Source organism: Haliaeetus leucocephalus, unplaced genomic scaffold, assembly GCF_000737465.1.
Source record: "Haliaeetus leucocephalus isolate CR32 unplaced genomic scaffold, Haliaeetus_leucocephalus-4.0 Scaffold830, whole genome shotgun sequence".
Lineage (NCBI taxonomy): Eukaryota > Metazoa > Chordata > Aves > Accipitriformes > Accipitridae > Haliaeetus > Haliaeetus leucocephalus.
Genome location: NW_010973266.1, coordinates 4572970 through 4599827, shown reverse-complemented (window position 1 = coordinate 4599827; position 26858 = coordinate 4572970).

Below are 26858 nucleotides of genomic sequence, written 5' to 3'. Positions count from 1 at the left end.
AAGAGGAAGTTTCAGCTCCTGAGGCAATTTGGAACAATTTTGGCAAAAAGTATCTGCATTACTTAAGGATGATGGTTTTAGCCTGAAACTAAAATACCTCTATTTCTCTCCCAAACACCTAACTATCCAGGTAATCACCGTGCCAGACTAGAAAGTTATCTCTAAATATAAATGCTGGAAAATCCATCAGTTAAAGTAGTGTAATGGAAATATTTTATAAAGTATACTTTAGATCATCTGCATTTGCAAAGACAAGAGGCTCATTCCCATTTCTCCTAACTCTGTAATTTCTCACATTTCATTAAACTTTAATCAGAAGACTTAAGTCTTAATCTATCCCAAATTAGCTGTAAGCAGAATATGAAGTACAAGTACTGCTAATTTGTAATAGCTTAGAGACCCTTACATCTGCTGAAGAATAGACTGAAGGAATTATTGTATTGCCATCTCACCTAGTCCAAAAAGAGCAAAGGCCAAACCTTCAAATTTACAAAGTATACTCAGCTATAAATATATTTGACATCTACCTAGGCCCTCTAAAAGCTGTAATGCTACAGCAAGACTTTGAAATTTATGTCAAGTGTAGTGTAACTTGTAACAAAAGCAAGCTGCAAACTCCAAATTAGCTGGTTTTTTCCCATGCCAACCTGCTGACAAAAGGTGATACGATTTGTAAACATTTCTTTTGAAAAGTCCTTAAAAGATATAAAGCTTAGAGGGGAAAAAACCAGCTCCTTACTTCATGTTGTGAGCCAAGTTGTTGCTGAAATTACTTCCTTTTTTCTCTCTCAGAAATAAAGAGACTGACTCTCAAATAGTAACATGGCCAGAATATTAACAGCCAACGTGCAGGCACACACAGGGATTGAAAGCCCCGTAATCAGCACGCGCTGGGGAGGATATCTGGTTTATTATTTGTTTGCAGCTGATGGTGTGGACATGGTGTGCTTTGTTTAAGAACCTGTGGCTGGCAACAGTAAGGGAACCAATGCCAGTTCGCCCAACTGCTGCCCTGGAGGGAAGGGGAGATGGCAGCAGCCGAGCACTCTTGGCCAGGAGAAACGAGGCACGAGGGGCCAAGGAGATGGAGGAGGAGCAGGGCAGGCTGGTGGGCTCCCAACGCCAAACACCCACTCGAGCCACAGAGGCATCAGAAAATCAGATTTCTCCCAGGAGCGCAGAGGGAGGTGACTGTGCGGGACTGGTGGAAACCAAAACCTGCTGGACCGAGAGCAAGACTGGAGGAAGAAAACAGCCTACCAAGTAGGGGGAGATTTGTTTGCAGTCAGTCCATCTCACCCAACAGACCTGGGATGTTCTGGTTTTGTGCCCTAATAAAACAGAGCTTCAGAGCTCAAAAGCCCCACATGGCCATCTTCTTGTTCTCTCTTCGAGGACTAGCCCTACCACAAAACGAGCCCCAGCACAAAACACAGGAGCCTCCCTGCAGCCCACGGAGGGCTATTTTCATCTTTTAACCTCACAGATGACCCCCAAGACAGACAGATCCCATAGGGCATGTCCCTGAGCACAGCTTTGATGGACCATCATCGCCTTGTTTGTACCAACTCATTATAACATCTTCCCCAAATGCAGTGGAGCCCTATTGCCTTCCCGACTGCAACAACCGATATTACCATAATTGCTTCATTGTGCTGATGAATGAAGCTGGGGCCTCCACCTCCAGATATAGAGACCTCTCGCACGTGAGCTAACGTAAACAGCTGCAAGCCCGTAATTTGTCCTGAGGGCCCAGGTTACTGACGTGTTTGCTGGCAGAGCCTGCCAAGCAGCACAGCCGTAAACCAGGCACTTAGGCAAGAGGGACCTCAGGAAAGGAAAATCCTCAGAAACCATTTAGATTCATTTAAATAAGAGAAATGTTCTCTTCCTGGACTGTGACATTCTTTCTTTGTCTCTCTGGCATTGGGTTAGTAATTCCTCCAAGGAATATGTTACAGATGAGTTCTGTCGCGAAAACAGATTCGCTCACGCTTCTCCCGTGTTTATTATACCGAAGCAATTTGCACATCACGGTGCTCTAGTTATCTTCACCTGGATCTGCATATAAACTTGTTTTATTGTCTCACCATAACCAGACCCTAAAAACCAGGGGAGAGGAGTCCTTCCAGCCATCGCCATGACCTCCACCTCATCTTGTTGTGACTGAGCTACTTTCGTTGGTGGAAACTTGCTGGACAATTCGAACAAGGCATAAAACAAGCAGGAACCTGATTACAGCCTGGGCTGGGCTGTCTCCAGAGAGCTAAAAGACAGAAAAAACCTCCTTGTCATCCCACCAAACTGGGGGATGAGCACACACCACTTGCAAATGGGAATGGGCCCTTTCCATACTGGTCTTTTCCACAGCAGAGCCTCAGGTTGGATTCACCTGAGTGCAAAGCAGGCAGGGCAACTTTCAGCATCAAAGTGCAGATTTGTTCTTTCTCTAAAATGTAATCATGCAGATAATCACAAAAACCTTCACTGATTCTGTGAGATTATCATAAATCATATGTTAAGTTTTGATATTTTTAGTCAATACTCTGAGGAAGGGAGGGAATTTAACGGACACTACATCAGCACAAGGGAGAAAACACGCATACTGCTGAAATCTGAAATGTAAGAACTAGTGAAGCAGGAAAACAATAAAAACTTGTCCCAGACAGGACAAAATGAAGGAAGGAAAGATCTTTCTCCATCAGCCCTGGCAAGGCTGTTAGGAGGCCCATAGGGAAAGACATGTTAGCTCTGCAAGGGAGAGACAAAGGGAACCAGAGAAGCCAGGTCTCAGTCTCGCACCCACGTAAATGGGGACGGTCCCGTCTCCTGCAGTGTTTCCTACCAGCAGTTCAGTCTGAGTTAAACCTGCCTGTAGGAAGAATACTGCAGGACTGCTGGGCCACCACAGTCCGATGTCAGCAGACAAAGACGGAGGGGTCAGCACCGAGACGGCGGAGCGCAGACATTCGAGCACACTGGAGATGTCGTGCTCCCCGTGCTATGCTGCTGCTCACACCAGGGGCCCCAGGCTGCTGTCTAGTGGGGAGGCTGGAGGATTTTAAAACCAATATTTGAACCTTGAATTTGCTGCTGAGAAACTAAAGATGTTGTGGGTAGAGGTTCATGGAGTCCCCCTTCGAATCTAGTGAAGTCTTTGGGCACAATCACTTCTCTCTGGGGTGAAGCTCACAGGCTAGCAGCACAAGGAGTGATTGCTGTGACCATCTCTTCTTGCTGCATTCAGGCAACATGACCTCCGCTGCCCATTTCTGCAGCTGGGGGATGCACCCACCTTGGGAAAGACAGTCCTGGTTTTTGGCAGGTGGTACGTCCAGCATTGCTCCCTCAGATTGCCTGGGTGTCGCAAAGCTGGAAATCAAGGTCAGGCCACAGCTTGGCCAAGAGAGGAGTATACTTCAGCAGAAGAGAGAAGCAACCTTTCAGGTTCAAAATCTGCACTTGAAACAGTTTATTAATCCCAAAGTGCAAATCAGGAGAAGAGAGGGGAGGAGGGGAAGACGTGAGGAATTCAGAGTCCACGACAAAAATAGCACTATTAAACACTTCATTTCTTTTTTGGACATTTTCCCAATGACTTTTAAATCTCCCTAGGTTTATAGAGAAAGAAAAAAAAAAGTTTATATCCTTTACTGCTCCTTTATGTACAGTCTTTTAGAAGGCAACCTTGTATAGTGCTGTTGTATGGGGGAACCACAGCTGCAGCTCTCCCATCCTCAGGGCTGGGACCTGAGCTCCCATCCCAGCCAGCAGCTCCTGTCTGCGGCCCCCCGAAACGGGAGAACAAGTGAGGCTCCCGTTAATCCTGCAAAATCAAGGAAGAGAGAAATCCCACTTAGAAATAAACCTAAGGGCAGTGGGTGGGGTGGGGATTACAGTAGCTTTAAACAAAAGTTAAAAAGAAATGAAAGAGTATGCAGTCTTTTGTTCATCAGGGGGGAAAATGCTTATACAGCACTTTTTCCTGAACTTTGACAGCTCTAGCAGGTATACAATGTATATGAGAAATATATGCAATTTTTCTTCCATTAAAAAACCTCTGCCATTAAACGTTCATTAGTTGACAACCTAAAATTCATTACCTGATTTTCATAGTCCTGCATTATCTCTGTGCTTGCCAAGTGTAAATTAACTTCTATTTGTCTCTTTTACTGAAATACAGCTAGACCTGCATGTTCTTGTGTTATAAAATATAGTTATTCCTTCCCACATAGAAGCAGATGCTCTTTTCAATGTTGAAAAACATACATAAAACAGAGCAGGAAAGGAATAAAGTGACTAGGATGTATGTTGATAGCTGGGCGAAGTGTAAGCACAACTTCTGCAAAAGAAGCTCTGCTGGAAAGATTAATTATTATTGCGAATTAGATTTCAGATTGAGATGGCTAATAGCTTCAGCAAGACAGGTTTTCTTGGATGTCCTGGCAAAGCCCCTTTAATCTGGTTTCCATAACCTGAAAGAGATCGGACGGGTAGCTGAAATATGATAGGATGATAACAGGAATGGGAGCCAGCACCCAAATCAGATTTGTGCATAATCAGCTCGGGCGATTCAAGCCTGTGAAAGCTTTTAAAGGCTCACATGATCCTAAATGGTTGACATGAAAGTGTAAGTGTATATGTCCATAAAATATAGAGTTTATTTAAATAGCTACCTTGTAAATACAGTTAGGTTGGCAGGCTTGGATTGCAGAGGACTGGTAATGGACTGGAGGGTCTTTTATTTATAGATCTGCTCCAGTTCAAATCCAGTTCAAGCCATCAGTAGCTAAAAGCTGGGTTTTTTTTCCTGTGGCCTGCATGAACTTGGTGCAAGGCTGCTGAGCTGCGAGCGGGCAGGATCTCCTGGCCCATAAAGTACCACCACGGACAGGAGTTTGCAGGGAGGGAGCGCAGGATTTTGCAGGCTGAAAGAGGCAAGAGGCAAACTCAGCCGGTGGGGTGGGGGGACAACCTCCCCCCAGAAATCACATCCCTGGGAGAGGGGTTGATTTTTAATCCTCCCCATCCTCCCCAGGTGCGATGCCTTCAGGGTGCCCAAATCCAGCCGCAGCTGCAGACAGCGCGAAATACTGAGCATACCTAATATCTTCGAGGTTTTAGCTCAAGGTGCTGTTTGCACAGTTTAAACAAACACAGCCCTGAGGATGTGGTTTGACACGGGAACGGGTCAGCAGCGGCTCCGTCCCCTGCCCCGTCTGGTGTGGCCACTGGTGTGCGAAGCCGGTGGCCGCGCCGGTGCAAGGCAGCCTCCGCGCCGCCGAGCCTCAGCCCCGCGAAGACCACAATCCTCCAGAGGTCACGGCTCTTTAAAGTCACTGTTTCAGCAAGCTGCAAGCCAAGAGAAAAGAGCAAGCTAAGTCGGTACTTGGCCAAAAAACAAAAAACAAAAAAAAAAAAAAAGAAAGGGTTTAGCTCTTGATAACCAGGAGCCAAATAATCTCATGACAAGGCTAAGCAATGCAGAAACACAAGAAAATGCCGCGGTATGGGAGGAGGAACATTAAGCGTTACATGAGATGAGTTTAGACACCAAGGCCAGTGGTGGTTGAAGCGCTCTATAACTCACCTTCAAAATACTGAGGAAGAGAGGTGGAAGAATTGGGATCTAAGGTCAGACCTCTTAGCCAGAGGACGTGGCTAGAGGGGACAGGGGAAGGCTGAGCAGACGACCTTCTTCCAAACACCATCTCTGGAGGCTGGAGCAACAAGAGGCAATTTAACCCATCCAGGGCAAGTCCAGGAGAGAAAGGGAGGACTGTACCACCTATTTAGCCATCAAATATTTAATGGGGTGAGGAAGACTCAGATTCAGAGTGGAGAAATGTGAGAAAGCTTGAGTGTGCATCAGCGGTGGAGGAAGAAAGATGCAGGGTGGGTTCTTCTACACCCTGTTACAGATCCAGGGCTGCCACCCAGCCACAATGAATAACCCACGATCTGCAGATACCCCTGCAGCTTACGGCAGCATTTCTGCTAGACCGAGGAGGGCTACAGTAAAAATACTACTGCAGTTTCGCAGAGGGAGCGAATCATCTTCCCTTCCATCCCCGCACTCAGCTCTCATCTACTTTCAAAGCACCAGGTCTCCCCAAACTGTGGGGGAAGGATGAGAAAGGAGGCTGGGGTGTAGGAAGGAGGCAGGGAAGGGACACGGCGGGGGCAGAGAGAGGTGACCAGACACCCAGACAGCTACGGTTCGCTCAAGACAAATCCCTGTTTTGGACAGAGCTGACCAGACTGTCTAGTCACTGTATATATAGGATGGAGCAGAAGCTTGCAATTACATTCCATTTATGCGGTTTACATATAGCCGTGCTTTATAAGGTAGCACACATCAAGGCTGAGCATTTCAGTGGGCTTTTTCCAGGGAGTGCGGCTCTTATCTCCTCTTAGGAAATGAAAACATGGGCAAATTTGCTTTTCCAGGTTGAAGAAACCACAGAAATGTGTGGAAGACGTTTGTATAAATAACATCATGCACCGAATTCCACCATTCCTTTTTACTTGACTTATGGCTTCAGCTGCATGAAGTGTTTCATACTGGAACAAATGTGTCTTTATTTTTTAAAAAAAGCCCCAAAGCAGATTTACAGCAATTCTTCCTATCGATAAACAAACTAGTTGGAGCTCCTGATTCCCAGTTTTCTCATAACCAGGTATGATGGTCATCTCATTTGTGGCCAGAAGGTTTGAATTAGAGCTGATCTATTAGAGGAGCTGAGCTGAGCTCCCACGTCAGCCCTACATGCATGACTGGCCGATGCCCATGAGTGCTACCTCCTGCTCCCACTCCGAGGGCATGAAGGTTACAGCAGAAAATGGTGCATTAATAAAGGCTTTCTCAGCCCATGCCAATTGCAACTCGAATGTTCCTATTTTCAAAGGACACAAGACGTTTCCTAGCAAGACTGGAAAACCAAACTAATAGTAATCCTTCGAAGTGGAAAAGACTTGCACTTTGAATCAACAAAAAAGGCGAGAATATTGCCCTCACTCCAGTAATGCCACCGACTCCAGTTGCATCCATTGCCCGGTGGAAGAATCAGCTTTCATATTATAAATAAGAAAAAATACAAATTACAAACAGGAGCAACAAGTGCATATAAGCATTTCAGTACTAAACACATTGCACTCTGGCTTCATAGACCCAGCTACAAAATGCACCATTAATTATTTGTGTGGCTTTAAGTAACGATTTTTCAAACCAAACACATGAAATCTGCAGTGTGTTACAGAGCAAGAGTTCCTGCACACTACAGCTTTTCCATGAAAACAGTTCAATTAATTTCAGCAGGGAAATGAATGGTAACTTCCAGCTGACTCCAAATAGAAAATTTAGTGAGAAAAGTGCTCTTTCTTAAATGAAATGTATTGAGAACTTTCTTTGTAAAGTGTGAAATGAAATACAAGGTAAAACACAGAAAATTGCTTACAAGACTTGGCCACTCAAGAAGATAACAGATTAGGTCTTGTGATATGCCCAGGCAGCTTGGCCTGATTTTTTCAGCTACAAGCAGCAATTTAAGCAGAAAGCTTTGACTGCCTGCTCTGAGACCCAGCAGGACGTGTGAGTTTAGGCTGTTTGAACACAACAGGCTAATCCTAAACCAGCATTTGTCAGCCTATTGACAGTTTATTGACCCTGACAGTTTATTGTTGTCTTTCTTAAAACATAGTGCCGTTTCCTAATTCAGGAAGAGACCACGACGGCAGAATTCAGCCAGACCCAACCAAAGTCCCTAGGAGATGGAGAGGCTTTTAATTCACCCCAGAGGCTACAGGGAGTAGGATTTATCTTATATGTTCTTGAAAACTGGAGTTTTCAGAATAAAAATCCCCAGCAAACAAAAGTTATGCTTAGATGTCATTTATGCTCTTCTTGAGATGCAAGAAACTTCAAAAGCCAAGAAGTGAGCAAGTCATTCATTTTTCCAGGCACAAAACCTTATTATTAAACACTTAAAATAGTTACAAGTGGGGTTTCCCATTCTTTAGCTTCCTTCACGCTCCTCTGTGCTTTCGATGTTTGAAGGATGCTCAGTGCTGATGGTAAGGTTGCTTAACATGGGGGGATATTCCCTCCCCTCTCACTGCAGGCTGAACAGCAAACATTTACTTCTAAGTTCAGAGGCTTCGTGATGGTCTGTTTTGAGGTCATTTACGCAAAAGCTGAAGCCAGCATCTCTCAGTGCACATGGTAGTAGGAGCAGATTAGATCAAATTGGTGTAGGCACTCTGGCAGAGTCCAGTTGCTGGAGATCTGATAATGGAAACATCATTTGCAGAGAAGTCGGTGCTAATCCCGGCACTGGACCTGAAATCAATCCAGGCAGGAAAGAAAGCTGGGAACCAACATGGCAACATAAATTAAAAATTCAAGACAAATTCCACAGAGATTGCTGCAAGTGACAGAGGAAAAGAGCTGCAACTCCTGCAAGAGATGCAACCATTTTTCCAAGTATTTGCAGCCAAATTAGCAGAAGTGAAACAGAATGCCGACAAAGGCAACACAAACTGATAGAGAAGGGAATTATACACTGAAAGCATGTCCACAAAAGCTGATAGAGAGGAACGAACTCTTCCATTAGAGATCAACGCAACTCAGGTGTGCCATAAACTGTTGGTTGGTACTCAGGTAAGTGTCACACTGGAAAATATTGTTAAAAATTGACTAGGAAAGAAAAGACAGTAAAGCAGAAACATTATACTTGGAAAAAATGCTACCAAAGGGTTCTGTAGTCTAAGACTTTAAATTAAAGCTAAAATTGCACCCTTGAAGTCTGTTAGGTTTTGGAAAAAAAGGAGGTAGCCGTGTGTTTAAAAATATTGTAAGTTCTCAAGATCTATGTGATTGTTGTGCAGGAATAGACAAGCATAAATGAAGCACTGGGGTACTCTGTACTCATCATCAGATGAATGTGGAAATAGAAAATAACTGGTGAAATGCATGAAATTTGCCAAAGGATTCGGGCTAGGAAACTGCCACATTGATGGATCCAGACATAATGGACCTGCAGTGCAGATGCTTCCACATGACAGGCAAAGGCTACAAGGCTACATTGTAATGCTTCCTTAATAAAGATGCTCCCTGCAATTGTACTTTTTTGACAATCCCACCTCAAAACAGGCCAAGCACAGTCTGCTTCTCCCAGATGCAAAAGCCTGGAAACGGCTCTCTCTACCACTGGTCATCGCTTCTGTAGACAGGACCTTGGGTATTTCAGATTTCAGCACAAAAGACTGATGCCAAATATTCTTATCCAAATAGTCTGGGAGAAAATGGAGCTGAGATAGTTTAAATATTTTTCAAATAACACCTAAGAATAGACTTCATCTTAGCTTCTTCAGAGAAGCTTTTCAAAACATGAAACGTCATCAGCTTAAATTTTGTATAACAAAATCTGAGAACTAAGCTTCCTAATTCAGGCAGAATTATACCACTGGGTAGAAAAGCTCTGATTTTACATGAAACACCATGAAAGATGCACCAGAGTCATATTATAACAGGTGCAGAGGAGTTTTCAAGCCTCTGGCAGGAGGAAATGCATTTTGCATACATGATAGCCACGGGGAGCTCAAGGCTGCAGTGACTGGAGAAGTTGTGGCTCAGCCTTTCGAGATACAGACTCTTAGAAGAAACTGGAGCAATTACAGCTCATCCTTCCAGGAAGGGGAGCCAGCGGGTGCAACCTGCAGTGATAGTGCCTCAAAATAAATTGGAAGGAGCCGTCAGCGGCAGCCGTGGGAACGGAGATGATGTGCCTTTTCAGAGAGCTGTAAGAATATGCACAGCTCCTGGAAGGGAGCTGAAGACGTGCTATAACTTGGTCTGCGCTTCTGGGCAAAGACACCCCAGGGCTGTGAGAAGTCTGAAGATGGACTCAAGTCTCCTCACCTTGCAGCCTGAGCAACACGAAGCCCAAATATTCAGGGTAGTTCTGAACCCAATCCCCAAAATCCACCCCCTAATTCTCCCCCAGCGTACTCTGTCCCTCAGGCTGAAGTTGGCATGGTGCTCCTATCTTTGTAGTCGACCACAGCAAAGCCTTAAACTTCAGCACTCCTAGGCTAGGGAATCATCAAAATCTAGATCTGAGTGCATCCATATGGACCTTAAAGCTCTAGGTCATCCTGAAGCAACGGTGGATTTTTTGGCCGTAAGCCTGATGCAGTAGGCTGTTTCAAAAAGCCAGGTCTTGGAAAGGAGAGAAATGATAACCAAAGCGGTAAACTCCTGAGCAACGTGACTGCTGGGGAGAGAAGGGGTTTGGGCACACGTGGCAATGGATATCCAGTGTGGCTGGGGAGGAGCGAGGAAGGAAAAGTGAGAGAGAGGAGGCATGTGAGTGACCGGAGAGAAAGTGGGGGGATGTGGATTATCAGTGACCGGGAACAGTGGGTGGATGACGATGTGGCAGAGAGCCCACAAAAAGCAGCTGAGGACATGAAAGCGCAAGAAGAACCAGGACAGGGCTCGCTGCTCTTGCAGTGAGATGTTTTCCTGCCCAAACAGATCAAAGGTGCCACGGAGGAGGCAAGGAGGGGGACAGATAACACTTATGTTACTTCTGGCCAGATGGGGAGCTCCACTACCCAAAATCTGAAGTCCAGAAAGGACAACAACCTTCAAAGCTTGTGCCCAACAAGCCTCAAATGAACTAGCGGCCTCTACAGCTGTGACCCCCCCACTGTCACCCCATCAGGGTCAGGGCTGCCTCTGTCCCCAAGGGCACCAGTTCCAGGGGTGGCCTTTGGATAAGGTCTGATGCCGAGCATCCCTTGGCAAGTGTTGGCACCAGCGTCACAGGCTCAGGATCCTGAAACTGAAGTCTTACAGCTGCAGGTTTACTTCACCTCTAGATCTACAACAATTTGTGATAAATCACTTCTCCTGATGGCGCTGCTTCTGCTCTCGGGCCACTTTAATATTGCAGAGCTATTCCTAGGTTGTGCCAGATTATAGGGAGATTTCAGCATGTAAAAATTCATGATAATTTTTCATCTGAATTACCCCAAGCTGCCAGCAAACAGAAACACCGCCTGAGAGAGACTAGTTGTGAGAATTGTTTTAACACAATGTTGGGTGTTTTGTATGTGGTGCCAACTCCTTTTGCAATAAATCAGTGTTCCCCAGCACATGCCTCTCGGGAGATATAAAACCACCTGAGAAAAACTATTCTGGCGATATGCCTACGCTATAATTCTTTCCAAGGGAACATCACCACCCACGTGTGAGACACACGGGATGAGATGCTGCTCCCTGTCAGCTGCTGGGCTTGGCCAACGCTGACCCCGGAGAGGGGCCTCTGCAGAAATGGTTAACAGCAACACTTTCACAGTGCTCATAAAAGTGATGAGCTAAACATGTTAAATAGCATGGAAAGAGACCCAGTGGTTTTAATGGGTTTCGTGCTAGTCCACTGGAGGCATTTTGTACCTCGAAGACCCCCTTCTCCTGGAAGATGAGTTGTCTGTCCTATAGCAGCACACTGGGAGAATGCAGAAGGAGCAGCCCAGGGAAAGTAAACTTAATTAAGCATTTAATTTTAGTATTGGCATTTACACAGTTCATTGCTTATCTGGCTGCACAGACTCTTTTAACTACTTTAAGGTATAAAATGATCCAAATCTGAGATGTTCTTTGTCAAGACCAGCCCTGTGACAGCTATATTGCTGGAATGAAGTGGGCACTCCAGTGACACCACCACTTCACAGTTTGTAGGATCAAAAGGTGGACAGAGGAGGGCCTGATCCTGAACACTATTCTCACTCTTGCAACTTATATTTTTTTAATTGTTTACTGGGACTATTCACATGAAAACTTACTCACAGGGGTTAAAATATTCTACCAGCTCCCTTTCCTCACTACATCTTTATCTTCTGACCATATCATTTATAAGGTCAGCTTTTGTGAAATATTGCTCAACTGAATGATGTTATCTTCTGTGGCCAAGCAGGTGATTTAAAACCAAGAGAGTTGTGATTTAGCAAGATCTGGCCTTTGGTTTTTGTGGGAACATGTCGTCTTGAGTCATAAATCTCCTTTTGTCGAGGAGAAAAATTATTTTTAAAACTGTGCATTCTTAAAACCAGATCCAGTGTCACATTATCTTATGTCATCTAAAACCCTGGTTTTAGCAGCATGGTTCATATGGTAGTCAGACTACCCTGTTATGAAAGTAAAGTTTCTAAGAGTTTGGTTTTCCTTTCCGGTCCTTTCCTGCTGGCTAAGAAAAGAAACATCTGTTGAGTCCCAGCCTTTTTAACCCTCCAGAATTATAAGTGTCACTGCAAAAGGTTTTACAATTGATTGTTTCCTTATTCCCTTCCGAATTTCAAAGTTAAGAATGAGAAATGAGTTAAGAAGAGAAAGCAATTCTTTCTTTTAATGTCTTCCTTTGCAACTCAAGAAACTAAAATAATACCCGAAGATTCCTTTCTGCCTATGACCATACCAAAGAGAAGTGTAAAATGTTAATCGGTGGGGAAAAAGCAACCCTCTATTAGAAAGACTTAATTGAGACTAAAACGTAGCCTGAAGTGACTGCACAGTAAAAAGGCAGAAATCATTTGTTGGTGGTTTTTTTTTTTAATATTGTGCCCTCCAGCACTCCCAGGACACCTCAGGGAACTTGCCATTCCTCTAACTACTCCATCTCATGATTTCCACTGCTGCAGCAGCATTAAGCACATACAGGACATATACAGCATGGCTGAAAATACGCTAGAGGTGCATGCCAAGTCATTTCGGCACACCTGAACGCCCAGCTGAGCAGCCTTTGTAGCGCGCCACAGCGTGAAATGGCCAATTTGTCCTCCTTGCCTACGTCGCAGCAAAGTGTGAAATCCCAAAGAGGAAAGGCAGTTTTCTCATTTGCCTTTGGGAGTTGGTGGTGAGCCAGAAGAGCAGCAGAGTGCTGTAAAATCTTTACTTGGGAAGCCTGAGATGAAGCAAGGTGCAACTCGGGAAGAGCAACGACGATCAGCCACGAAGCTCAGCGTGATCCGTGCAAGGCACAGCAGTGCTTCCTCTTCTTGAGATCTTATCCCAGCCCCAGAAAGCTGACGCTGATCCTGCCCCATATGGATTTCTTCCTTCCATCTAAGCTAATTTTCTTAGTCTGCGGGATTCATTCTCTGCGGGAAGACATCACAGCCCATCAAGGGAATTTTTTGCGGATTTGTGGAAGATAAAGACTTGCAGAGTGGCCAACCACCACATTGTTGCTGTGGGGAGTCCTGGGGAATTAGGAAGAGCGGGAGAGCAGCATGGAGAAGCTGCTTCTCCTTTCTTCACTCCCATGTTGGTCTCTGAAAGGCAGCACAAGGAAAAAATATGGCATGATTTTCAGGCCAAGCATGCATATGTGAGATTCATGCTCTAGCCATAAATCAAATTCCAGGCATTAAAGCAAATGGAAGTGGCATTTTGTAAGATTTAAGGCTCCAATTCAATAGTGGGTATGAAACTTATTGTGGGTATTTCAAGGGATGTTTGCAGAAATTGTTATGGGAAAATCTTGCATATGGTTGGAATTACCCAGGGAACGGATTCTGCTTAAAAATAAAATCAGTCATGGGTGTGGTGGCAACAAATTCTTTGTTGCAATAACTGACCAAGATTCAGAATTTGCTGCCCTTTCACAACTGCAGTTGCATGAAGTTGCCACAAAAAGTCTTCCCCTTCTATAGGGAGGTTATGAGCAAAGAGCAGGCTTGACCTTTCTCAGCAGCTTCCATGGAAGGTGGCACTGGGGAGGGTTACGGAGACTTTATTCTTCGATTACAGTGGCTTTGTGCTGCTATAAGATGTGTTTCAGTGGAGTTATTCAGAGCTACATTTGTAACACAATATCACACCCATTTTGAGGGGATAAATGCACTCTTTGAAGTTATTTTAGGTAACAAGAAATGGGCTGGACTGTCTTAAATAACTCCTTGCCTGTAATTATGAGCTAAGTTGCTGCATACAATGTAAGGAAAACCTCGTGATGACAGGAATGGAAAATATGCCTTTTAACCAAGGCGGAGATGCTTATACCTGTCTTTGAGCATGTACCCTCTCAGGCACAACCCTTGCATGCCATGTATGCATTTGCATTGCTGCTTGAGCACAGGATAATGTGCTTTTCTGATCAGATATGAAGATTGAATCCATTATGCATTCCCTGCCAGACTGCCAGATTGCAAGGGAAGCCCGATTACAGTATTTCTTGGCTTATGGTCCATAAAAGCTGAAGTAGACGGATGATGCTGCCAAACGTAAGATGCCAAGTGAGAGTGGCTTTGCCTGACTTTCCCTGCCTTGCACAGCACCAGCATGGCTCTGCAGGGCATCCCCATCGCCCCAGGGAAGGCTTGACCAAGTCATCACCAGTCCACCACTCACCCCAGCTCCGGGATGGAAGAGAAAGGAGACATCCTAGAAAACCCAAATGCAAAAGCAGAAAAGAGCGAGCTAGATTAGATCCAGCAGAATAACATAACACGGTGTTAATGAAAAAGGGATTTCAACCATTTATTTGATCACCCATAAGTCTACCTGAAGAACTGGAGAACATACACCAATCAAAAAACATAGAAAAATGCAATAATTTAGGAGCAAAACTGTGTGGGGGACTAGTTGCAAATTGTATTTGATGGCTTCTGTTATATAAATCGTGCTTCGGTGATAAGGATAGGACATCAGACTTCACCTAGGTATTCAATGACAGCATTGAACTGAACATTGCACAGGGTTGGCAAACATACCAGGGACTGGAACATAGGAAAACTAGCATTACTTTCTGATTCTGCCACTGACCTGGTAATGGATTTTGCAAAAATAGTTTAAACTTTGTCTTGTTTCTCTCCACTGAAAGTAAAACTACCTTTTTTTTAATAACATGTTTTGAAATCTAGTAGTAAACACATTACATAAAAAGTAAATAGTTTATTATCATATTATCGTATCAGATAGTCTGTCCCATTTACATGCTACAAATGTTATACAGAGAAGTAATTACAACCCATATAAATCCATGAAAAGTTATTCCATAAAGTACTATGAAACACCTGAGCATTAAAAGAACAAAATTCCCTGGAATAGCTGAGCTTTGTGCTAGTACAGGTTAAAAAAAAAAAGTTTTAGCTTTAAATCTTATAAAATAGTAATTGTGCATAGAAAGCAAATCAGGCCTTCCATGTTGTATGGCTGCAGGTTTTAGCAGTTAACTGTAACAGTATGTTGAATATATGTGTTTTTCATTATTGGCTAATATATTGTTAAACATAAGCAGACCCAAATGTACATGTGCATTACATTACATCTGTACAAGGAAACTCTTCCCACAGCAAGCGCCACTTTCCAAATCCCCAATAATGACTACTCTAAAGAGCAATTGCTTGGAGCGCTCCTCACGTGTGTTATGGGACGCGCATTAAAGTCTGGGATCAAATGTTGCTGGTTTTTCACTTGCGATTACAAAATTCCTCAGAGCATCTGCAAGCACAGCCAAGCAGAACCTACGGCACTGCAATCCTATAACCCATTTGATGTAAATTAGGCAGCCCTAAGGATAAACGCCTGTCCTGACTGGTCAAAAAAAGATAACTGATTTTAAACAGTACAATAGTAATTACCAAGGCTGACAAGGGTTTCCATGTGGGATATCAGTAAGCATAGGAAAGCATTACATGGGGTGGAAACCGAGGACAGCGGAGCTCTGCGAAGTCAGGACAGTGTAAACATCCATGGTGGCAGTGGGATGTAAACCAGAGCAGCAGAGTTCAAGAGTTAATATCACATGAAAGAGTAGGGGAACTAAGCCAGAGAAACAAGCTCTCTTCCTTCCTTTGAAAATTTAGATTTTGCTGCTGCTAATGCGGATGCTCAACCCAGGTGATATTGCCCAGAGAGGTGGTCGATGCCCCATCCCTGGAAACATTCCAGGTCAGGTTGGACGGGGCTCTGAGCAACCTGGTCTAGTTGAAGAAGTCCCTGCTCATTGCAGGGGGGGGTGGACAAGATGACCTTTAAGGGTCCCTTCCAACCCAACCCATTCTATGATTCTATGACCCAAGCCATTGAGGAGACTGAATTTTCCATTAAGCTTCTCTGCTCCTCTTCTTCTCCACATATGCTTGGCCATTTCAAGGTCAGGTCAGACCTGGAATGCAAGCGTAACTTGTGCCACCAGAACATCTGCTATGGCATGTTTCCAGCCCATCCTGGAACAAGAAATATCTGAATCATGCGAGAAAACTGATTCTCACAAAATCTTCAGGCAAAATTTGCAGATAAGCTTAGATAAGCGTGATAGCTACAGCTGAGATAAAAGAGCCAGGTCCTCGGCTGCATCACCTGGCATCCTTCCACTGAAGTAAATGGAGTTCTGCTGACCTGGCTCCATATCTGGGGAGGGTTGCCAACAGCCAAGCTGATGTGAAATAACATTGTTAGAAAGGATGGGGGAAAAAATTCTGTTAGATTGTATAAAAAGTTGTGGGGTTGGGGTTTCTCAACCTTGTGCAATTCATGGGGTAATTCAAAGGGAAGCACTGCCCACGTTTCTGTGTCACAGAGAAGGTAAGTGACCTCCCAGGTCCTCACCTGGCCAAAGTCCTCAGCCAGGACCAGAGGCACCGAACCCCAGCGCATCTCACCTGGATGGGCTACGGGCACCCTCCGGCCAGCTCTCCCAGCCCACCCTGCCTTGCAACCGCTTTCACACTCCACGAGCAGGAGTGAAAGACAGAGCTTGCACACATGCATGAGGAAACGAGCATCTGCTTATTTATAGAACTACTTTAGCAGAATGAAATAAATGGCATGAGCAAGCTTGCAAAGAACTGACAGTGTTAGCATATAATCTCTCGTATTTTAAAGTCAGCATGTTCACATCAATTTGCAGAATATGCGCATGTGGAAAGAGCTCTTAGTTGCTCCCTGGTTTCTACAGGGCAAAGATGGGGCTTTCTGCTGTGTTGCCAAAAATTCCCACTTGGGCAACAAGGCAGAGTCCAGAGAGGTGCAGGCTGCTGGATTTTACCCCCTTCTCAGACCTTTCTGAAAATCTATCACTATGGGCACTGGGAGATGAAATGCAATAAAAAAGGCTCCAATTCTGGTGGCCTAAAATTTTCCCACATCCCTCCAGAGTTTTCTGCTGAGTTTAGGTTTCAAATGGGAATGAGCCACAGGTAAACTCCAGGTAAAGGGACTAGAGGTCATCTGCACTTGAGCATCAACATCACTCCTGACAGCTGTAGTTTGTTAGTTCCCTACAGATCAGGAGTCAAAGGCTTGCACATCATCAGCACTGGGAAAATACACAGCAAAGAAATTTTGGCAAAATTATGTTATCAGGACTTTTGGCAAATGCAGTGGAGACTAAGCCTGATTTGAGACTGAAGAGTTTGATACTGTCCTTGCAAATGGGACAACAAAATTATTCCACAGGTAATTCTTAGTTTTGGACTGCAGCACCTACTCCACCATAGGCATTGAGGAGGAAAGGGCAAATTTCTTAAGCACAATACTTGGTTATGCGCTTTCAGATTAAATCCTGATTGTTATAAAGCCAGCAGGAGTTATCCCAATGGCTTTCAGGTTTGCTGTGCTTCTGAGCTTGAAGTACATTACTGTCTGAAAGTCAGAGCTGGCTTCAGGGAGAAGGAAGAAAAAAATAGCTATATTTGTCAAAAATCTTTCCTGTCATTTCTTTTTAATCCCAGATAGTTCATCATATTTCAACAATTATTTATATTTGATAGCAACTCTCTTCACAGATGCCTGTGCCCACATTACAATTACATCTACACCTCATCCCTTTGACATGATTACTGTTTCTGGTAGAGTCTGCAGCAAATCAGACCTGGTCCTGAACAGCTCATTCTGTTAGCCTGATGAAATCAAGAAAAAATGTAGCTCTTGTTTATTGAGGAAACAAAGCTGTTTCCATAAATAAGCGGGAGGCACAAAAGAGAAGCAAAGATGAAATAGCACTCTGAGGGAGGCATTTCAATCATGTTAGAAGGATTTCAGTGCAAAAAGACAACAGGAAAAGAGCTTCCTTCTGTAAAAAGAAAAATCTTATGGTTTAGTATACTCAAAAAACTTCAAATCCTACTGGAGGAAGAAATATTAGAGGCAATCTCAGCTTTAAGCTATGGTAAGGAGCCAGCCTCCTTTCCATGGGTATGGATTTGTTCCCAAGAGAATTATATCTAAAAATAGGAAAAAAGGACACAGAAATTGCTGGGGCAAAAACTCATTTCTGAAACCGCTCACAGCTGTGCTGTACAACACTAATGCTCGGCCATCCCTGAGCAACACAGAGACATTCACCATCATTGCCAGGTGACAATGGATTCTCCAGCCAGATCAGGTTAGATTAGGAGTAAAAAGAGATGGGACAATCAGCGACCATCTGGGCTGGAAGGTTCCTCTGCACCTCTGGTGATGATTAAAAAGAGAAAACACCCCAACCCCAAAACACAACTGCAACATGATAAAACAGAAAAACAAATGCTAAAAATATTCCAGGATGATCCTTGGGGGTTCTGAACTTGGCTGCTCTCTCTGACATTGGCCTCCTACACAACCCTGGGAGATCACTCAGCCTACATGTCCCTCTGTCCTTTCCTGTGATTAGCCAAGATGTAATTTCCCTAATTCTGGGATGAGCACTTAGCAGAACTGATAGAAAGTAAAGCTGGCGTGAGGTGGAGATGCAAGTAACCTTCACCTGCTTATCTATGGATCCCTTTTTTTTTCCCCCACCCTCTCATTAGCATCTCACACACCTTACCATCAGAAGCACCATCCTGACAATAAACAGACCACAGTCGCCCGTTCTGGTCACATCCCTGCTGCATTTTGATCAGTGAAACACAGGAATGCTTTCATGTTTGTCCAGGCTGACTCGTGGGGAAAAAAAAAAAAAATAATAATGAAGGGCTGCATTTTCAGTACGCAGAGCAATGTGTCCAGAGACATTTACAAGCAAAATCACACCAACCGAGCAGCACACAAGAAAATTCTCAGTTCATGTGACTAGAGCCCATAGGCATAGCCACATTGGTGTACGTCAGGGACTCAAGCACCTCTCCAGGTTATAGAAATCAGCTCCTAGGCACCCAGTGGATTTTTGTGACAAACTGCATCACAGCTCTGTAGTTAAGAAAGATTAAATTTCATCGAGAGTATTGTTATAGGTCTCACTTTAATATCATTTGCAAATGTTCCAATAAAATCCTCAGCCTTTCGGCAACTCTTGCTCATAATCCCATATCATTGATTAGTTTAAGCAAGCTACAAATGGCAAGCTGTCCGACTCTGCTTGTTAATGCAGGCATCTTCCCTCATCTGCTATCTCTTTAGAATAACAATGAATGCAGCATCCTTATGCTTGCCAAATGCACTTTAAGCTTATGAAATACTAGCTTTATGTCAAAAATAGGCTTTTTGCAGGAGGAGAACTCGGTAGTCTGACAAAAACAGAAGGCGGTTGCAGCATATCTAGAAAAGGTGCAGCTTAGCCCCAAAATTCAGATCTAACTTCCCTTTTCAAAGGGTTGGGAAGGAGAATTTTGGCTGAGCCATGGGCACAGCAAGAGAACTGATTGTGAACTTCAGACTGAAAAGAACCAGCCATGAATCTGGCTCTCAAAAGTCAGGGTTTCATCATCCAGATCCATTGCTGGCATTTCCCAGCCTTCAAGAAGAAAGGCTCCCTGATGACTCACCAAGGTCTAGGCAAGGAGCCTGGGCTGTGTATGCAGTCGGTCTCCATTTTCTGTGGAGGGTCCATCGCCCCTAAAGACATCAGAAACAGGCCCAAAGGCGGAGGGAAACGAGGGGAATACCGAGTCCTTGGGCAGCTGCCGGGGAAAGCCGCTGCCTGCATTTACTGCCATTAGCCAGATGCATCACGGCTGGCCCCGTCCCTGCCTGGCTCCCAAGTCACAGGGGCTTTATTACTCTTCCAGGCTCCATCCACTACCATTATTGCAACAAAACAAAATGTAATCACATTTACATAGGATTTTCAACCATCAGTAAGAAACGTTCAGTCTCTGATTGCAGACAACAGCTCCCTCCCAGTCTCCCAACCCACCTTCCAGCCCACAGCTGACTGGCATATCCTGCCCTTTGTCTACAGTCATTCACAGAAAACTTCAAAGAAATCCTTCTTAAAAGCTCCTCCTGACCATCCTGCCCTGCTGCTCTCCCAGGGGGGCACAGGATAACAGCAATTGAAGAAGGTTTGCTTCCTTTGTACTGTATTGCTGCTCTCCGCGACACCATTAATCACCAGTTTAGGTACCATGAGGCACTGGACTAGCACAACAGTACAGATTGAGGATTTGTGGCTTCAATCAGTGGTACAAATATTGCAGAAGGAATTATGGCAGCTCCAGGGTAATCACAGGCCTTTCTTCAGGTGCTGAAAGCGTTTATAGACTTCTCCCCTCAACGCTGTGTTATGAATGACTGTGCATAGTTAGGCTAACGGTTGGAAAAAATCCAATACCTGCTAAAGTCGAGTTAAGGATGGGGCAAAAGGTCTTGTCTACAAGCTTTGTGCTGAGGCGTGACTTGGATTGCGCGCATGTATTGCTTTTACTCTTTCCTTTCCCTCCTTGTGTATATCTTATCAGGAGGACCAAAGCAAGAGTATTTTTTTAAACCCTAACACTTAAGAAACGCCGTACTGCACCAAAGCAGATTTGAGGCGCTTTCGCGTGTTTAACCGCTTTTATATATGACCTGTGGTATAAGAAACATTTCACTCAGCCTTGCTTTTTTACCTGTCCCCAAATTGCCAGGCATTCTGCAAGGTGCTTCCATGGGTGGTGACTGCCCCGTGTCACGTTCATCCCCATCAGAGAGGCTAACACTGGGGTTGCACGTAGAGGTAGCTCTACTTCACAGTTTGTTTTCTCAAGTGGTGAATGCTCTCTTTCATAAACAGCCTTGTAGATTTGCTGACCTTTTTATGTACTATGCTAATAGATCTCACGTTCACTAACCCCCTCAGAAGATCAAGCAATAAAATCTTATTTTCTCAGGAAATGGTATCGCTTGCGTATCTTAATGAAAATGCTGTGGTTTGTTGTTTTACGCTGCACTGGAAGTACCGAGATCAAAGAATTAACACAAGATTCAAGATTAGATCTAGCTTTGTAAGCAAGCAATGTAGTCTTTGTCTTTGATATGCAAACAAAGAATCATTAAATAAATATGATAGTATCAAGCTAGTAAGAGGCTTCAAATACAAGTTGAGCAACCACTAGATAGCTGGAAACAAGCATTTCGATAAAGTAACATTTAAAAGATAATTAAATACCAGCTTAAAAATTTGGAATTAATTCAAACACAGATCGGAAAGTCTCAGCAATTGTGTGCATCAGTATTTTGTCTCCAAACACATTACTTCAGAAAAATGTGGAAGTAAAGGTGAACCTGATGAAATTATTTTTCATATCAGCAACAAGTTTTATAGTTGCAGAACTATTAGTATTGTGCATGGACAGCACTCAACTCCGTTGGCTTCATCTTTAACAGAGGAAAAGCTTTGAGACAAGCTTTTGAGGTGGTCTAGACAGCATGTGTCAGCTTTCATTTTTTTAACCTGTTAGCCTCCTGGAAGATATCTATAGATTACCATGACCTCAGCTGATCTAGATACCTACAAAATATGATTTATTGTACAAAAAAAAAATGTAACTACTGATCAGTGGCTGCAGTGTGTAAGGAGAAAAAAGGAAATCTCTGCCTCAGTTTCTCTATCAGTGAGGGAATAAAAGCTGCTTTGAGCGCTGAGTAAAATCTGCTTTTTCATTTTTTAATATTAACATTAGCCACGGACGAAAGCAAGATTGCCTGAAGAACTCCTACAAGTACCTAGTTGCAGTGCGCTGGAGCCAGGGATGCCTTCTTCGGAACGCCTCCCATCCGAAGCACTGCCACGCCACAGCTGGAGCAGGGTCACGGTGATCCACAGAGCTTTATCCCAAGAGTAAAGTCACATCTGCTGGTAGAGTTTGCACTCCAAAGGTGGGAATCCCCAGACAACACCACATCGCACAGTTCCCAGGCAGCAAAAGGAGCTTCTGGAAGAGCTCCAGAAAGGGACACCCACCTGGGAAGTCATCAAGTTAAAAATCCTCTCCCACTCCTGATATTACTAATGACTTTGCAGCCCCTCCGGAGCAGCTTCCCAAAGCAACTGGCAGCTCTCCAGACTTAGGACCTTCTCTGCACACTCATCCTGGAGGCAGAGGCGAGCTTCCCCGCGCAGGCTGGTACTCAGCCTCAGGACGTGCCAGGTTTTTGTTGCATTTATTTAGCATCCCAGGGGCTTTGCCCAGGCAGCTGCCAGGTACAAGGCTCAGTGGTTTAAAGAGGCAATAGGGGCAGCTTATACCCACTCAAAGGGGGCTTTTTTCAGGGCAGTCACAACAAATCAGAAGAGTTTTAGATTAAGTCTCTGGAATAAAAGAAGTGTTCAGACTATCGCAGCCGCACAAACTGGCATGCAGATGAGACTGTAATCTATGGAGGTTTTTTATTTTTAAAGACACAAATGAGCTTTTATTGTTTCAAAGGGGAGACATGGAGAAGAGGGAGACTGTCACCATGATGTGGTAACCCATTCTGCTCCTAGCTTTTTTTATGCAAAAGCCACCAGAGCTCAGCTGATAATTTGCATTAAATCTGTACCTGCCTCTGCGGCCAGACCCTGCACAAAACAGAGCAGAAAAGCAGAGTTCATCCCAGGCCAGCGGTGACAGAATGGTCAACTATTCCCCCAGTTCAATGCAGTGGGAGGCTGGGGATGTTACAAACTTCAAGGACAAACAGAAGCAAAGCACAAATACAGAAAAAGCAAGCCTGGGCTAACTCCCCCCTCCAATACCAAGCACTGCAGGAACCATCAAGTGCTGTTTTCCCTGGGAAGACTGAGGTAGCAGTATTTCTTGCCTTTTTAATACAGCTCTTTATTGCACACAGTGCTTAGGAGCCTCAATTGCTCCTTCTGCACAGCCAGAGAAAAACCACGTATTGGCGCACGAATATGTGTTGCGAGTGGCCCACAAGCAGCAGTCAAAACCCTGTACACCACACCAGTGTCTTTGCCACCACTTTGTGTTTAATGAGCTTTAGAGAAACACCGGTGGCAGAATTAAGGCAGATAATTAATCAAACTCAACTACAGCGAAATATACATACACACACCTAGTGCAATAAGTTATAAGAAAGGTTACATCCTCCTTTTAATGTCCATATCATCACTGGTCCAGAATTAATGTTCATGCCAACAGCATTAATTACCCTCACTTTTATTTCTCACAGGGAAAAGGCAGGCATGCTTCAGAACCACTGAAACCCTGCAGTCCTCTTATTACAGCACACTTCTCTTAAGCCCAGGAAAAACTGTGATAATCAATATTGATTGATCTCTGCGTTTAGTCCCACTGCTGCTTCTAAATCACAAAAAGCACTTCATCAGATAATGCACCTATTTAAATTTACCGAAGAGGTAGCTACGCATAGGCTTCAGGTGCTAGACATGCAAGAGTGCACCGACGACTCCTAAAATAGATGGGAATAATTAAATGCCTAAAAACACAATGCAAACAGGAGTGCTGACACAGATTCGACTTTGCTGGCTAAACGGCAGGCTGAGGAGCATCCATTAAACACCCTTCAAACAGCTGGACTCCTGCCTGCCCCACCACCCATAGTTATGAACCAACTCCCAGGTTTAGGTGCAGAAGCACGGTCGGGCTTCTGGAAGAAGAGGCAGCAGCTTGACCTGTTAATTAGCAAGTGTGCGATGCGGGTTTAAAAGCCCTTTCTACCCGAGACACGGCATAAAGCCCTCATTTCCCACCTCCCATGAAATGTCCCTAAACAAATAAGCCACGGGGATGCTTTAAGCCCACGTGTCTGGATAAACTCTTCAGGTGGAACAAGTGGGAGCACACCAGCTTTCTGAATCCCACCAGGATTTCAGCCACCCACCTATCTGTTCAGCAGCACTACAGCTTAGCAATAGAAACTTAGCTACAAAGCAGAGTTTTGCCACAGAAATAAAGGTAACCACAGGTGAGGGGGACAGGAATTAAGGCCAGCAGGACCCACTGTCATTTCTTTGTGGGCACCCGACCCCAGGTGTTAGTGACACTTCAAAGATAAAATCTAAGATCCCCAGTCACGTACAAACTTGTATATGTATTGCACTTCCAATAACAGAATTTTTTTCTATTGATTTCCATTGAAAACCAGCCCCAGCAACCTACCCAACTTTTGAAAATTATGGGAAAGCTTGATCTATATAGCTTGTGAAAACTGTCAGGCTATCTTGGGAAAAGAGAAAAAATATTCCAAGCATTATCTATGGAGATCTTTTTTCAGTAATGTTATCCCAAATTCTGCCATTATGTATAATCAAGATGGTAGTCAAATGCACTGAAAAGAGGAGCTCAAATTTATAGCACCCACGTGTAATATGGGCTCATGAAAAAGTATTAAATCATTTCTCAGAAAAATAGACTTCTTAACAGCTACACAAGACCATACTTAAACTGTATTTTATTAGCAAAATCTAAGATGGGCTGAAAAAAATTGAAGCCCGCCTGTTTTCCCTTGGCAGTTACCTCTATATTTGATTGTAACTTGAGAAAGATAAATAGCACTTACTTCATCAGGGAACAAGCATTTCTCTGGTAGCCAATGAAGCTGCCTGTTCTCAGTTGGTCTGCATCAATATATCTTCGCTGAAGTCTGTGGAGCCCACCAGTCCACAATGCTGGGAGCTGCACTTTCAAGGGCATAAACTTGACACTATATAAATATGATATGCTTTTCTTTCACTTTGTAGCTCAGAATTGATTCATTCCAGAGTACAGGTTCAGGGCTGAGTATACCATAACTCATGTCCAATAGGCATTTTCTCTGTGAATAACACACCAAGCATCCCTACACCAGTGATGAAGCCTCTAAGAAACTGATAACACGTCTTTTTCTCGCTCACACCACCACAGTCCTGCTTGGGATTTGCCCTCAGACCTTGTCTATTCCAACAAAATAGCTTTACCAATTTCCTGCCCTCTTCTCTCACCACAGGCTTGGCTTTGTTCTCACCAGAAATTGTTTGCACTGAAAGCTGGTGTAGTTGAAACACTGAAGCACATAACTACCTCCCTGGGTAATGGTGTACCTGGTTGGAAGAGAATAGAAAACCCACAGCCTGCAGTAAGAAAATCAAATACCCAGCTGCACGTTGGCTGTGAAAGCTGGCTGTAGCTATGGGTCCAGCACCAAGAGAGGAAATGAGATTTGATGGCTGAGCCTGAGATAAAGATGCCCTTTTTTCATGGAGACTCAGAGGCAGAGATTTCTCCAGCCTTGCTCAGGAGCAGAGGATGATCTGCAGTGAGCTGGCTGAGCTATAAACCACAGCAGAGGTGGGAAGCCTGCCAGGGAAGCAGGGCAGAGCAGCCACGCTGCAGACAGAGTCACCCTAACAGCGCTGCACATTTTGCATGCTTATTTTATACTTCGCATGCAGTGCAGAAGGATCTGAGTCCAATTACGGACTGCTTCTTACCCTGGCTAGTGAAGCATCCCTTGCCTGCCTGTTTCACAGTACCAGCCCCTCACCCCAGGATGGCCATCAGAGCCAGCCGCAGCATCTGAGACCTCCATCAGGCAAGGCACCGTGGGCAAGACCTAACCTTTCCATGCTACAAGGAGTCCCGCTCACTTCAGATTTGGTATAAACTTCAGCACCAGTAAATCTGTGCGTAATCTGGGTTTGGCTGAAAATCTAGGCTTGACAAGAATATGGTTTTGGATACTCCAAAACAAAGGTCATCTGCTACAAGTCTCTGAAAGAACAGGTAAGTCCTTTAATATTTCTAAATAACTGGTTTGACATTTAAAATCTGAAGCTTGAAATCTATTGTTTGTCAACTGATCAGCCTAGCTGGCTAAAAAAAAATTTTAAAAAAATCACTATTTACAACAAAGCAGAAATTAGCTTACCCTACAACAAGGCAAGTTCCATAAACACTAGCAAGATGTCAGTGGAATGACACAACATTGCAAGAGAATTTGAGTCATTCCTTTAATAGCTATCAAATCCATCCACAGATTCCAATAGCATTCTTCAACAATATTGCCACACAGAGGGTTTGCTACACCTCATCGGTCTTCTTTTGCAAGCACTTAAATCACATTACCCTTTAGCCTTTTCAAAAACAGTATCACCTGTTTGGGGAATACACCTTCTGTAAGAGCATTTCAAAGCTCAGGTGGTATCCTTAAGGGTGCATTCTGCTGGAAGGTGTTCTTGGCAAAGTGTTTAAATTTCTCCACCAAGTGTCCATGTTTCACACTAAACCAGATTAAGAACTCTTCTTTTGTTTTTATCCTATTGAGTTATTCTCGAAGTGATGCTTATCAAACATTTTAGGTTTAGATTTCTTTCATTCGCCATATTCCTAAAGGATTGTTCTGTGTGGACACAACCCATAGAATTGCTTTCCTCCAATTCTTGTCTTCTTATTGTCTCAGCTGATTTCTTCCAAATCCCCACGAATTCCCTACTCCAGTGTGGGCTAGCACACGCAGAAAAATGGATTTGGTGCAGGTTGTGCAAGCCTTCCCACATGCCATTTACAGAATATTTTACTGCACTGTGTTAGTAGTTCATCTCACTGTGACAGAGCTACTTTCAGATATAGAAATCACTAGATACAAAAGCAGAATCTGTTCTAACTTCTTAGAAATGTTACACTTAATGTTTGCGTCACTTACAGGCTTACGTCTTGAGCAAGAG